Source organism: Henckelia pumila, chromosome 1 (assembly GCF_033568475.1).
Source record: "Henckelia pumila isolate YLH828 chromosome 1, ASM3356847v2, whole genome shotgun sequence".
NCBI classification, from domain to species: Eukaryota; Viridiplantae; Streptophyta; class Magnoliopsida; order Lamiales; family Gesneriaceae; genus Henckelia; species Henckelia pumila.
The window spans coordinates 165,137,981-165,154,026 of record NC_133120.1 but is presented as its reverse complement, the minus strand read 5'-3'; positions in this window follow the sequence as shown (position 1 = coordinate 165,154,026).

Sequence of the window (16,046 nt, the reverse complement as noted above, 5' to 3'; positions counted from 1 at the left end):
TAGCCACAAGTTTGCTAACCGGGCACCTACTCTTTCATCCAGATACATAGAAAATACTAGACATGAGCAAGTACGCTCAATACGAAAGCATGGGTAAACATACAAACATGATGCATTCATATGAACATGACAGGGTATCCATATCGGGGATAACTGATGCGATCATGGATAACTCGCATGTGGATCACATGGCAAGGAAAGTTTGAGATCCTTTGTAGTTGCCACTTGGACCAATAACGAGGAGTTGAGCTAATAAATTCAAGAAGGCACTTCAAATATTGATGCTAAATTATCAAGATGGATTTGGAGCTCTTGAAGATCAATTTGGGAGTTTCCTATGCGTCCTTGAAGTCTTGGAAGTCAAAAAGAATGAAGAAAAAAAAGTTTGAGGCCGAGGATGTCCTGCGCTCGAGCAGTAATTTCTACTGCCTGGATGTTCTTCGTTCTTCATCATTTGTTCTTCATTTGAGTCTATTCTTTTCCAAATTTCAAAGTGGTTTCTGCATCAATCCTGTTGTTCAAGTCTTCGTGTCTTGTGCTACAAGTTATTAAAAAAAACACACACAAAAATAGAGAAAATTTGAAAATTAAAAAAAAAATGGTAAAAAAAAATACTAGTGGGACTGAAAATCTGAGAAAAAAAAGTGAATAAAAATAGCTTGCGGCCCATTCCGTTGTCTTTGTTCATTCTTGGGCGCGAGTCAAAGTTAATTTGTCCACAAAATTTCTTGCTTGTTTTTTCAATCAATGTGGGTCAATTTTCAAGCGTCTAAAAGTTTTTAATCTTGAAGGTTTGAATTTTATTCTATAAAGCAAAACCTCTCTATAAATTTGAGTGAAAAAAGGAGTGATTGAGTGATTCGTTTGGAGCGAATTGCGAGAACGTGTGTGAGAAAATTTATTACTAATGATTTTCTTGCAGGTACCATGAATCCTAATAAAGATGTCAATGAAATTGTGAATCAAGGAATTTCTACGGTTCAAATGGAGGCGTTGATGGGGCAGTTGACTAGGGTGATGAGATCGGAGTTAGAGCCTCTTCATGAGCGGATGAGTAAATTGGAGGAGAGTAGTGGTAGTGGAAAAAAATAAAAATAGGAAGGGGAATGATTTTGAAGATGATGAGGAGAGTTTTGATGACGATTGAGATGGGGAGAGAAGAGTACATGTGGGTAGACATAGGGGAGAAACGGTACGTGAGAATTATACAGAGGGAATAAAAGGAGGATGAGAATATTAGTAGCATTAAGATGAAAATTCCAGTGTTTTGTGCAAAATATGATCTGGAGGCGTATCTGGAATGGGAGAAGCATGTGGAGTTTGTGTTTGATTGCCATCACTATTCTGATCTTAAGAAAGTGAGGTTGGGAGTGGTTGAGTTTGTAGACTATGCGTTAATTTGGTGGGATCAATTAGTGACCACTAGAAGGAGGTGTGGAGAGCCGGCTATTGAGACGTGGGAAGAGATGAAGCGTGTCATGAAAAAGCGGTTTGTGCCTAACCATTATTATCGTGATATGTACAGGCGCTTTCAAACTTTGAAGCAGGGTCCACTGAGCGTGGAGGATTACTACAAATAGTTGGAGACCACGATGATTCAGACCAACATTGAGGAGGATAATGAAGCTACAATAACCCGATTTTTGTGCGGTTTTAATAGAGAAATCCAAGACCAAGTGGAGCTTCGTCACTGTTTTGATTTGGATGAGATGGTGCAGATGACCATGAAGGTGGAGCAGCAGCTCAAGAGAAGAGGAGCTGGCCGATTTCCTTCAGGTGGAGGATCGTCAAATTCTTGGCGTCTAAACGTTGCAAAACGGGAGGACAACTAGTCGGTGTCCAAACCAAAATCTGACACCAAATCGGAGGCACCAAATCAAGTGGTTAAAGGTACATCTGAAAATTCTAATACTCGATCTATATATATTAAATGTTTTAGGTGTCTAGGTATTGGCTATATTTCTAGCCAATGCCCAAATAAGAAATTGATGATTATTAATGCTTGTGGTGATGTGGAGTCTGAAAGTGATGAGGAAAATTATGATTGTATGTCTGCGGTGGTAGATCCTGATGATGAGGATGAGTTTGGGGCTTTTGTTGGTGAGTTATTGGTGAGTAAGAGAGTGTTACATGCACAACCTAAAGAGGAAGAGGAGAGTCGGAGGGAAAATCTTTTTCATACTCGTTGTTTTGTGAATGGAAAGGTATGCAGCCTTATTATTGATGGGGGTAGTTGAACCAATGTAGCGAGTTGCGAACTTGTGGAAAAATTGGGGTTGCCTCTCTGGAAGCATGCTCAACCATATAGGTTGCAATGGTTTAATGATTGTGCGGAGGTGAGAGTTAATAGGCGAGTTGTGGTGCCATTTTGTATTGACAAATATGTTGATGAGGTGTTGTGTGACGTAGTCCCTATGCAAACATGTCATATTTTATTGGATAGACCATGACAGTTTGATAGGAGGGTGTTTCGTGATGACTTTAAAAATAATATTCTTTTGTAATGAACAAAGAGCCTATTGTATTGTTACTTATGACTCCAAAGCAAGTGTTGGAGGATCAAATGAAAAAGAAAAAGAGGTATGAGGCCGAAAAAAAGAGTGATAAAAAAAGTGAGATGACCTTGGAAAAAAAGAATGATAAAAAAAAAGATGAAAAAAAATTGAGCGGAAAGAGGCTGAAAAAATAAATATATGGCCCAAAAGAGTGAGTTGAGATATGTTATGAGTTTGCATGTTCCACTTGTGTTGATGTTTTATAAGGAGATAATCCTTAACAAAAGTGATATAGACGGAGATCTTCCGAGCGTTGTTGTTTCTCTATTGCAGGAATTCGATGATTTATTTTAGGAGGAGCTACCTCAAGGATTATCAACTTTGAGGGGGATTGAGCACCAAATCGACTTGGTACCCGAGAGTGCATTGTCGAATCGTCCTGCTTATAGGAGCAATCCGGAGGAAAATAAAAAGAATATTTATTTTTAAAGTCGGATCGAAAAAAGAACGTCGTTCGAAATTGTAATGATTTTTGGAAGTATAATTCCAAAATAGGTGTTTTGAGCTTTGTGGGAATTGAGTTGAATTGGATGAATGATTGTTGTCATAAGTAGTTGGAATTGATATTTTGATGTTTGTATTTCCGGTTAGTTGAATTTATAATCGTTATGCCGTCGGTTTGAGATTTTGGAGTGGGAATTAAGTCTTTGAATCGACTTGAATTGGATTGATCGATATTGAATGATTTTATGTATCCGTATAGATTTGACTGGAGATTGTTGAGTTAAGAATTGGCAGAATGCGAATCGTTGAAAAATTGTTTGAGGTTTGGTTCTGACTTGATAAAAATCGTTGAATTCTGATTTGGAATTTTTGTTATTGTAGCTTGTACAGATTGGAAGCTACATCGAATAAAAGTAAAGGTAAAAGTCGACTTTGAATTAGAAGGGACGAATACTCGTATCGGATTGGATACCGAGTTCCCTCACAAAATCACATACATGCCTGTTTACTTATTTTTGGATTGATTACGTATTTGAATTGAATTATTTGAATGCACTTCGAATTTCATATGCATTCATATTGAGCCAGAAGATTTGATTACCTATTGCATTAGATGATTTGGGGATTATAGTAGGGGGAATTGGTATTTGAAGATAACATCAATGACCCGACTAACCCTATATAGTGGTCCAAAGTCTAGAGGAGCAAGATATGCCACATTCACCTCGATCAGGAAATTCGATGAGATCGCGGTGATATATCTCGGCCTCGGTATCCCAGACGATGAAAAATAAATTCCTTTGATTATCTATTTAGAATAATCTTGAACCCCAATAAAATGCATTGCATTTTATTGCATATTGAGTTGAGTTAATTCTATTTCATGTCGTTGAATAACTACGTGAAATTAAATGTCTGGTTGTCGTTTTATCAGATTTGATATATTATTTGATATTGACCGTTTTGTCTCTATTATTGGGAATATTATTCTCACCGGATTATCCGGTTGTTATCTTATCTTTGTATGTGTTCTTGGCAGCAGGTGGGACATGTTCGAGTCGGAGGCAGCATGACTAGATCGAGTTGATAATGATAGAAGTGAGACTTGGTTTAGAAATCGAGCTTTGTATTCGAATTCGTTTGTACTTGTTGCATTTTGATTTGCAGAACCTAGAATTGATGCATTTTCTACAAGTTCGATTATTGTACAACCTTAGAACTACCTTGTACTGTTATTAAAAAGAAGTATGGATTTATACTTGTTGAAATGAGGATTTTGAGGATTGGTTTGGTATTGCATGTTCTTCTATCTGTTCTTATTTTTCAAATTTTTAGCAAGGCACGGACCCCGTGCCTACGTCCGTGTAGGGGTCCATGTACCCTCGCATTTGTGAGTGTTCAAAATTTGTTCATGCACAGACCCCGTGCCTTGGTCCGTGCATGGGTCCAGATGTGGACTGCCCGAGATTGGAAAATTTTGTCCTTGAAAATTTAGGCACGGACCCGGGCACGGAAGGTGCACGGAGTCCGTGACCAAATCACAGAGTTGGGTTTTTAGTGAATTTTTAATTCACGGACCCGGGAACGGAGGGTGCACGGGGTCCGTGTATTTTTTGGCCTCTGAAACCTTGGCTACAGATTAACGCACGGAACTGGCCACGGAGGGTGCACGAGGTCCGTGCACGTTTTAAAAAAAAAAAAATTTATTACCTTTTTGTCTAGACTCTTTATGGTTTATTTAAATGATTTATTTTGATTATATAATTAGAATCAAGGTCCTCACACGAGTTATCACTTGGATTGACCATACGAGTCCATTAGCAATCTTCCTCGATATTCAAATCGCCGACTGCTATGAGATTGTGCCATGTACTCATCTCCTAAGCAACAATCGAAAGCATACTATCCCAAGTATTTTTTTGATCCACTGCATCCTAATCATCACTGATTGGACAAATCTTATCGACCACGTCGATCTAATTGGCTCCTCAGTGATAATCAACCCAGATAACCCCTGATTATCGAAATCTACATGGCTCGATCAACAACCTTGACCCAATCGCCAAAAGTCGACTATTCCCAAACAAATGGAGTCACACAAATCACACTTGATTCTTCATACCTACTCTTACAGAATTTTGACAACAACTTCCAGTAGTCACTGGTACAAATCCTGCACCATATTGAACTTATACTACCGTACCTTTGTTCTTTTAAAATGAACAACAATGCTCGTCAACCCAAAACGTCATACTACATCCCACAGATTCTCACAATCTCTGGACATGCTTCTAATTATATCCCTTGCTAAGACTGTGCAACTCTCCAAGACTGAGGTAGTCTAATGCCCCACTTGGAATTACTACCAAGTGTACACTGGCATGGGCCAAGTTCCCCTCACGTCTCAATTACTCATGTACAGTCCTCAGCACCTGATATAATCCACTAATGAAATCTATCATCATAGAGCAATGCTCGTCCCCGATTAAATTCACAATCCAATAACCTAGATTAATCCTATCACAAGGAATCTCAATCAGCACTAGCACAATCTATCTACCTACTAGATCTACTCGGCTGTCATATCTCATAGGCCGACACCTATACGCTCAGAGCACCTATTTTCCAAGGAAATCCCTCCAAGACTGGTTCTCACAGCAGAAAACAAATATCTCTGACAAGCCCAGACGATATGTAACCCTAATGATATCAAGCTCGATATCCACACCAAGTCGTACCCCGTCGCGACTACTACCAAATCCTTAGACTGAGTAGCCTGCCCACCGCCACCTTTCGAAGCACAAAGGCTTTTGACTATACCGACATAGGGTCGCGCCTCCTCACGTCTAGTCATGGTCATAGTCCACAACTTTTGGCATAACTTGACCTGGTTCCTGATGAAACCCATCATCATAAAGTCGCAACCTACAAAGATCCAACATACTACTATTCTAAGGAACAAACGAGAAAAAAACTCCCGCCCACTGACGAATCAACTCATCCTTGACACTAACTTATTCCACCGACTAACTAGGTCATCTTAGGAAAATGACTGGACTAACCAAAAGTCAAGCAGTCACATTAGTTGAAAACTTATCAACTTAAGATTATGCCAATCTTAGTGAAACCAATGCAATCATTCACAAATCGCTGAAAAAAATTCAAAATAAACATGTATCATTGCTTCAAGTTTATGTACAATTTATTTCTAAGAATCTCATGTAATACAAATTCAGCATCGCAAAATACAGTGAAAAATGTACAATCAATAGCTTGAAATAATACAACCAAAGTCTGATGATTCATTACAACTGAAATACTGTTTAAAAATACAACAATACAGTATTTAAAATCATCAGTCCAATCCTCGATTCATGAGCATGAAGCTACTAATCGACACACGCATCAATGCTAGCATACTCCTGCCCAAATCTCTCTACACGATCTCCTGCAAAAAACTCCGGAGAAATGGTGCATGCTCGTTAACCAGGTATGCTTTGCATCAGTGCATGTCAGCCAAACTCCTTTGCTCACGATCTAACGTCAGGGTTCTTCTCGCATCCAACACATGCTTTTGAACATGAAGTTTTTCGTATGCCTATCGAAAGCATCGACACAAACATACAGGCAGGGTCATTTTCTTCATGAGTTAAAAGACCTTACGCTCAAAAACAGTCATGCATTAACCACTCGAGGCATTCCCTGGTAATGTTCTATATGCCAATCTCTCCAATTATGAGTGGAGAATCTTCAGAGTAGTATTATCACGATAAGAACGATTTAGACGCAAGCGTCAAATCTGTCCCCACCAATCCTCTGCCACGACCAAACTTCTTCATTTACATAGGAAGGCATCTGCAGTACGACACTTCCTGATAAGGAAAACTACTGACGATCCTCTTGCTAATGACGATCTCCAGCTTCTCTACTAATTATGATAATACCCGGGCATTCATGTTGTCTACTCATCTCTTTAGGTCTCATCAATCCTACAAGGATAACAAAAAGGTCTCAATAATATATCCCAAGTCTCTTTGCATGCAGCTCTAATAACAATAAATGTAGCGACCCAACCCGGATCTACTACCTAATAAGAGTTTAGAGCATAATTAAGCATGCAATAAATAAATCGCTGCGAAAGAATTAAATAAATGTTGACCCGCATAACACAACCGGTTAAACAACTAAAATATACAACCCTATCGAATTAAAATAGTCCTAAGGGTAAAACAAACCTACAGCTAAGTCCTGCTGTATTCACTGGTCGCTGGCTCCTCCAAGCTCCTGGTGCTCAATCCCGCACCTACACCTACCCCATCGAATGGGGTGTCCAGATACACAGAAAATACTGAACATGAGCGACTACGCTCAATACGAAAGAACGGGTAAACATACAAACATGATGCATGCATATGAACATGACAAGGTATCCATATCGGGGATAACAGCATACAAACTGCTCAGAATGGCGCCTAGGAAATGAGTGGTATAACCCGAGAATCAAAACTTGCATACACTGTTCATTCTTATCGGACGTGGACCGTGCTTCCCAGATGTCAGGTCCACCTAACCCGTTGGTCATGGGGCGCTACATCAACCATCCAAACAGGGATGAGCGACCCTCCATGGCTCATATCAAAAGATGTACATGATATGATATGCACATGCCTCATAATAATCCATGCAAAACAAAACATATAAATGCAACACGTAAGCATGCATACCCGCTAACTATCTCAGTCAGTACTTACGTACCTTACTACAGGTAGCAGTCCCACTCTAGGTTCCAAGCCTAATATCAATACTAAAATGCAAATACCCATGCATCATTCATTAAGCTCTAAAGCCTTAATTAAGCTATTGTCCTAAATAATTTAATTAAGGAGATCATAGCTATACATGCGTCCGTTGTCAGCCCACTGATGATGTAGTACCCCGTACCCGAAATCAGTAATTAAGGGATTAATCATAATTATTTGGATGGAGTTCGGAAGCTCCGAAGGTGAATTCGGAAGCTCCGATCAGGATCGGAAGCTCCGAACAGGAACGGAAGCTCCGATCGATATTACGTCAGGCATGACGTGTGGCAAGATCGGAAGCTCCGATCAGGACCGGAAGCTCCGATCACCCCTATCCGGAGTCAACAAGTGATATTTTGACACGTGGCAGATCAGGATCTTCGGAAGCTCCGATGGCAGGATCGGACGTTCCGATCGAGGTTCGGACGTTCCGATCAAGGATCGGAAGTTCCGATCGTTGTCTATAAATAGAAGGCCGAGGCTTCAATTTCATTTGCCAATTCCGAGTTCTCCTTTCCATTCTAGTCCTTTTGGAGCTGTTCTAGTCTTCTTAGGCTTGGTCCGGAGGTCGGCGAGGCGTTCGGTAGTCGTAGCAGAGTTGTGCCCAAGTTCTGGAGGCATCGACATCAAAGGGCTAACGACGGACGAAGGTATAGCTTTTGCTTCTTATAAATATTTAGGAGTATGCAAGAGCTTAGTTAAGGCTTTTAGAGCACTTTAATGATAGTAGTATCATTTGGCAGTGTATAGTAGACTATAGGCGTGGACCTAGAGTTGGTAGAGCTTGCACTGTTTTGAGGTACGAAAGTACTGTTCGAGATATCCTGACTGAGTATGCATGTATTATGTGACTGCATGAGTTATATGCCATGATATTATGCTGCATTCATTTGCATCTTGTTGTATCTCTTTCGAGATGTCTGTTAGTAGGGTTGTACCCTATCCTGTTAGTGGATGGACTTCCATCGATTTGGGTCCGGCGTATCCACGGTTATCTCGGTATGGGAGCCACCTCCTGAAGCGACGGCACAGCGTGCTACATACCAGGGCCCGGTCTGTCTCTGTTATCTGATCCTTGACCTCGAGTCTATAGGGAGTTCACTTTGCATGCATGTATACTCATACTCTCGCACTGAGCGTTTTATGCTCACGTCTCGTACTCTGTATTTTTCTGGACACCCTATTCCATGGGGCAGGTTTGCGATTGGACGAGGAGGGTGGATCCAGGAGGGGCTAGTCAGTGGTTGGCCAGCTGGAGATTCGCTTAGGTTTTATTACTGTTGTTTTGGGTTTATACAGCTATTCGATTTGGTTGTATATTATTGGATAAATTACAGATTCCTTTTTCTTGGGATTGTATAACGTTTATGGTTTCCGCAGTTTTATTCTGATATCTATTTAATTAAGCTAATTGCATGCATAAGTTCTGTTTAGTAGGTGATCCAGGTAAGGGTCACTACAGATGAAGACTACCCAACCACTTGGGCATACTATAGTTGTACCTCCACAGCTGCTAGCACCACTCCGCTACTCGGACACTGCTCCGCCACTTTGTCAAACACTGTCTAATATGCTAAAATATATATTCCTTACTCCAACTCTCAAATAAGAGTACACAAAGCCCTAAAATAGAGCCATCTGGGCGAAGGAGAGGAATTGATGCGCTTTGAAATGAGGTCCCCGATCCCATATTTATAGACAGTGATCGGAACTTCTGATCGCATGATCGGAACTTACGATCTGGTCGGCGCTTCCGATCCCTCACAGCCAACCACGTGTAGAATGCTGGCTAGTTGCCGACAGTCCGATCGGAGCTTTCGATCCCACTTCGGTTCATCCGATCGCACGGCCTGATGTCATGCATGACATAATATTCAGGACACTGTTTGGGACCTCCGAACCCTGATCGAAGCTTCCTATCTCATCGGATCTTCCGATCTCCTGATCGGGACTTCCAAACTGCTGGGAGCCCTAATCGATCAATTTATGTTGATTAATCCCTTAGTCATGTTTTACTAATCATGATCACTCGATTAATTACACATTAATCATTAATTCTGGATACGGGTCACTACATGATGAGCTCCCGAAAAGAAAATGCACCCATATGAATTTTTTTAAGCCTTTCTCAACCATGTATTTCCATACCTACACAGTCTCAGAACCCCTCTCATTCCGACACGGGATTGGTTCATTCATGTCTCCCCCCACCTAAAAGTCTTTCAAGAGCCGCTCATTGTTTGTGCAATCTCTTGGAACCGACGATCACTCTTCGCCTCCTCAGCCTTCAGGTGGGGAGAAGGCCCATGAGTTCAAATATGGCAGGGCTGCCTGAGAAAAGGTGAGGGTCCAGTCCATTACAAAAAGGGAGTAGCTCAAGTGGTACCAGGATTGAGTTGAACATGATTATATGTTTGATGGTCTAAGTTCGAATCCTGGGAAGGGCATGAAACTCCCCTTTCCAGGTGAGGAGAAGACCCATGAGTTCGAATATGGCTGGGCCGTCTGAGAAAAGGTGAGGGCCCAGTCCATTACAAAAAAGGGCGCCCTTTTATTTAATGGACTGGGCCCTCACCCTCCGCTTGTCTCAGCGCTGGGCGGCCCAACCATACTTCATGGTCTTTCCCCCCCCCCCCCCTCCCCCCGTGGAAAGGGAGTTTCATGCCCTCCTCAGGGATAGAACCTTGTACCTCCAGGTTCAAGTACAAGTTCTTATCATCCCTGATACCACTTGAGCTAGTAGACCATGATTTCAAAGATCACGAAGTATGGTTGGTCCGCCCAGAGCTGAGACGAGCAGAGGGTGATGACCCAGGTCATTACATAAAAGGGCGCCCTTTTATGTAATGGGCTGGGCCCTCACCCTCTGCTCGTCTCAGCTCTGTGCGGCCCAGCCATACTTCATGATCTTTGACTGCTTAAATCGATGTGTTTAAGATCTACTGTCAAGCGTACCAGGTCAAGTTATAGATAGTGAATTGAATCAGATATCGAACCCACAAGGACTGTATAATTATGAGTACCAGAATATTATTATTCCTACTTAATCTAGATTAATCAATAAGAGTGATGAAAATTCAGATTTTTAACTAAAAACTTAATTTTCAAATAAAATTCAACTTAGTAAGAACACAACAGAAATTTTGGTTTAAATTCAATATGAGAAAAATTCGATCAAGGATACACGTAGGTACCAAACAAATTATGTAACAAGTAGTCGATTCAAGACTCATATTTAATCTTAAATTACGAAAATTTTCCTATATTGTTCAAAGTTCTATTTCTAGAATAAGCAAACCTATTCAAATATTGAAGGATTAATCTTTCGTAATTCTAATCAAATTTGAATGCATGACGAACGGTGAAAATTTAGTTTACACCCAAACCGCACAATGAAACCGAATTCTATTTCTATTCGGTTTTACAATATGTTGATTATCAAAGTGATTGAAATCGATACCTCCTCTGTCGAATTGGAATCGATTAACATGCATGCAAATAATTGGCCAGATCATTCACAAGACAAATATAAATTCGACAATCAATAAAATAAAATCAAGTCTGAAAAATCCCAAATAAACATTCAATTTTTCTAAATAAATTTGTTTGGCCCAATCACGTGGCCTTGATCGAAAGAGAAAAAAACTACTCAAAGTTTAACATGATTCATAAACAAGAGTTTTTAATCCAAAACATCAACTGAAAATCAAAAAATAAAAAGAAAAGAAAAAATGTAGAATGGAAGATGATGATCAGCCGCCTCTTGCCTTCAAAAGCGTTGTGTAACCCTTATTCTGATGGATGAGTCGGTATTTAAATGCCCAAAGATCCTCAAAAGTTAGTATCCTTCCCGAGCAAGAGTTTTTAATTTTAAAATGTTTGTACGCGCCGGTCACTCGAGCGAGCACAAGGTGCGCTCGAGCGAGCAACTTCCTGCTCTGCAGAATTCTTGGCCCGTCTTTCTGGCTTGAGCGAGCACAAGGTGCGCTCGAGCGAGAACATCTCTGTATCGGCTATCTTTCTTCTCTCGCTTGAGCAAGCACAAGGTACGCTCAAGCGAGTGGACTTCTGATTTTTTTTCCTGTTTTCACAGCCTCGCTCGAGCGAGCATGAACATCCGCTCGAGCGAGTATAAGCTGTCCAAAATCTTGATTTTTCTGAGTTTTCCTACAAAATAAACCAGGAAGAGTATTATGTAGACAAATTCATTAAACATACTAAAACTAAAGAAAACAACAACAATAACATATGAATGCATGAAAAACAATCACAAAAATATGCGTATGAAACACAGTTATCAATCTTCTCCAACCTGGATGGGGAGTTTTTGCCCTCCCCAGGATTTTACTAGCTCAAGTGGTACCAGGATTGAGTTGAACTTGGATATATTCCTTGTGGCCCAAGTTCGAATATTAGGGAGGGCAAAAAATACTCATCCACGTGGGAGAAAATCATGAAGTATGGCTGGGCCGCCCAGAGCTAAGACGAGCGGAAGGTGAGGGCCCAGTCCATTACAATCTCCAACTTCCTAAATCGTTGTGGATTGAAGCACATAAAACATCACATATATTAAATCGTGTTCTGAATAATATTGTTCCAAAAATAAAATTTTAATTATTTAAAGGATGGAAACCATGTTTGCGACATATGTGCGTTTGGAATTGTCCTTTTGAAGCAAAAGTTTACAACCCCCAAGAAAAGAAACTGGAATCGAGAACTATAAGTGGAAATTGCATCGGATATTTCAAAAAATCTAGAGGGTATAAATTTTATTTTCCATCTCATAGCATTGGAATTGTGAAATCAAAATATGCAAATTTTTTAGAATGACTTGAATAGTCGAGTGATTATTCCAATGACACAATTTTTAAAAAAGATCATCGTAATGTACAACCTTTTTATTCAAGTGATAGATTGGTTGTTCATACCCCTCAGACCCAAATGGGTATTAGACAACGAATTACTAATGTTCCACAAATGTTGATGAAAATCCAATAGATCAATTTGTCAATGGTGTGCAACAAGAAATTGTTGATCAACCAGTTTATCAAAATAACAACCTAAGGAGATTGTAGCGTTCCCAAAATCCAAGGGCGCTACTAAATATACATTTTTTAAAACATGCGAAAAAGCGTGGAAAATAAAAAATTACATTTAACAAATATTTTGCATCAAACATTGAATTGAAACCTTGCACCAAATTTTTTCCCACATGCATAAAGAATTAAAATTGTTTTCTCCTCAACAAAAAATAAAGATTCACAAAGAAAGCTCCATTAATCTCAAACAATGACTTTTAAAGTTATGTATTATCAAACTACCTAGTACGACTTAAAATAATTGCACCAATAATTAAACTTAAAAAAACGTAAAACAAAATATTTTCTTAAACCTAGTACGAAGGCTAGTCTCGTTCTTCAGTCCAGAATTATTCTACACCTAAAAAAAATTAAACTACTTGCAAAACATTAAAATATAGGGAATATTCATAACATCACATAAATTAAATAGAACTTTTAAATCTCATAAATAAGACAAATAAAATCATTTCAATCATGTAAAGTCATTTAAAGATACTCTGAGTGAATTAGTGGAATTGTGGACCTTCTAGAGATCTAATAAAATAATAAGTTCATCGATATCTAATTATTATGTTTTGTATTTACAAATATTAGATTTTGACATCGGAGCTGAAAATGATTCCGAAACATTTAAAACACATGAATTGTAATAAGTAAAAATTATGGTATGATGTTATGAAAGAAGAGATGAATTCTATGATGTTTAATGGAGTTTGGGATCTTGCTCGGTTGTCTGATTGGTCGAAAGCCATAGGATTTGAATGTATGGTCTTCAAAACAAAGAAAGACTCTTATAAAGCAAGACTCATCACTAAAGGATCCACAACAAGAAAAAATCGAGTACAAGGAAACTTTTTCTCATTTTTTCTAAGAAAGATTCTCTCCATATCATTTTAGTATTAGTTGCATATTTTGACTTTGAATTGCAACAAATGGATGTGAAAATGACATTTCTCAATGGAAATCTATATGAAGAGATTTTCATGAAACAAACGGAAGGATTCTCCTCTAATATCAATACATAGATTGAAAAATGTTCTCGTCAATGGTATACTAGAAGGTTAGTGGGATTAAGATTTGTTTGATTATTCAATATGTGGACGATATATTACTTGCAACCAATGATCAAGGATTGTTGTATAAGGTGACAAAATTCATCTCTAAAAACTTATGAAGGATACGAGTGATGAATCTTATGTCATTAGCATTAAGATACATAGATACATAATTGCAGATATTCTCGGTCTGTCTCAAAAAACCTATATCAACAAGATTTTTTAGAGATATCATATGAAAGATGTTCACCAAGTGTAGGTCCCATTGTGAAAAGTGAAACTTTAAATTTGAATCAATGCCCAAAGATTAATTTTTTTGTAAGGGAACAAATGAAAAAAAAAATCATTATGTTTCTGCTATCGGTAGCTTGATGTATGCTCAGGTTGCACTATACCTGACATTGCATTTGTTGTTGGGATTTGTGAGGATATAAGAGTAATCTATGGTTTAGACCACTGAAAATCTGCAAAGAAATTAGTGATGAGGTACCTTCAAGGGACCAAAGACTACATGCTTATGTTCAGATTAAATGAGAATTTGGAAGTAATTGTCTACTTTGATTCACACTGCACTGGCTGCATTGATTCTCGATAATCCACTTCTAAGATATAAATTAATTTCAACTGGTGGAGCTATATATTGGAAAAGTGCAAAGTAGACATTGACTGCTACTACCACTATGGAGGTTGAGTTTGTATCCTGTTCTGAGGGAACCTCACGTAGTGTATGGTTGTAGAGTTTCATATGGGGGCTTAGAATTTTTTGATTTGATGTACGTATATCTATGCCATTAAGGATATATTTCGGCAATTAAGTTTTTGTTTTTATGGTTTAAAATTACAAAAGTGGTAACCAAATAAAGCACATCGGCATTAAGTATTTAGTTATAAGAGAACGTGTTAAAGATTAAAATACTACAATAAAGAAGGACATTTTCGTACTATATACCAAATATGGTACCATAGACCTAATATTATCAAAATAAATGTTGATTAGACGATGTAACAACGCGTGCTCAATAACTTATTGAGGCAAGGGTTAAACGTGAAACTATTACAAAATCTTAAGGTCTAGGGTGTCTATTAAAATTTCACATGGAGAGTGTATTTTTAATATTTCACAGGGGATTTGGTGCAATAAACTCTATCAAAAAGTAAAAAAGTGTTGTATTTATCGAATATGAAGAACATTTGAGAGTACAAATTAGTGCTATAAACTTGAGCTCGAATAATTTAAAATTGAAAAAATTACATATATCACCTCTGTGAAATCTCGAGTTTGCTGATAACCATGTGAAATTTTTTTGAGATAATAATCCCCTGTGATTCTAGATCTGTAGCATACACGCCTCTTACAACAAAAAAATGACAAACATACCCTACTTAAATAAATAATAAATTGAATTTGTTTTATAATTCTATATTTAATTGAATAAAATAATCAAATTTTAGTTAAATATCTATGAAAATTATATATAATTATTTTATCTTAATTTTTGTTATACGCAAAATATATTTTAAAAATAATATTGACTCGCGTTCGATTTGAAAAAAGTTCAAACACATTCGAGTTTGGTTTGAAATTCGATAATTTGTAGCACGAGTTATTTCTAAAAGAGAGAGACATAAAGAGGAAAATGTTTTCCATTTCACTTTTAATGATGTATTTAAAGTATTTGATTAATTGATATTAATACTTTGAGTTTTTATGAATACTAATTAATAATAGCAAATGTTCTAAAAAAAGTTGGGCGGTAGGCGGGCGGGGACCCACCGCCTAGCATCTAGCCGCCAAGACGGTGCCTAGGCGATTGTTTTTTAAAATGAAAACCTAAATAATAAATAACTTAGAACATTCATGAATTTTATTATAAAATATAATTTTTATGTCTTATTTTTTTTTTAGTTTTTTTACGAAACTTTTATAAAATTTTAATAATAATAATAATAATAATAATAATAATAATAACAACAACATAGATATTAATAGATATCAAGTCTTCATATATAACATGAGATTTATTTTTTTGTTTGACTTTCTTTTCTGCACTTCTTCTTTCTTTTTGTGTTTGTTTTTCGCGTCGTGTATTCTCTTTTAGTTTTTTATTTTTA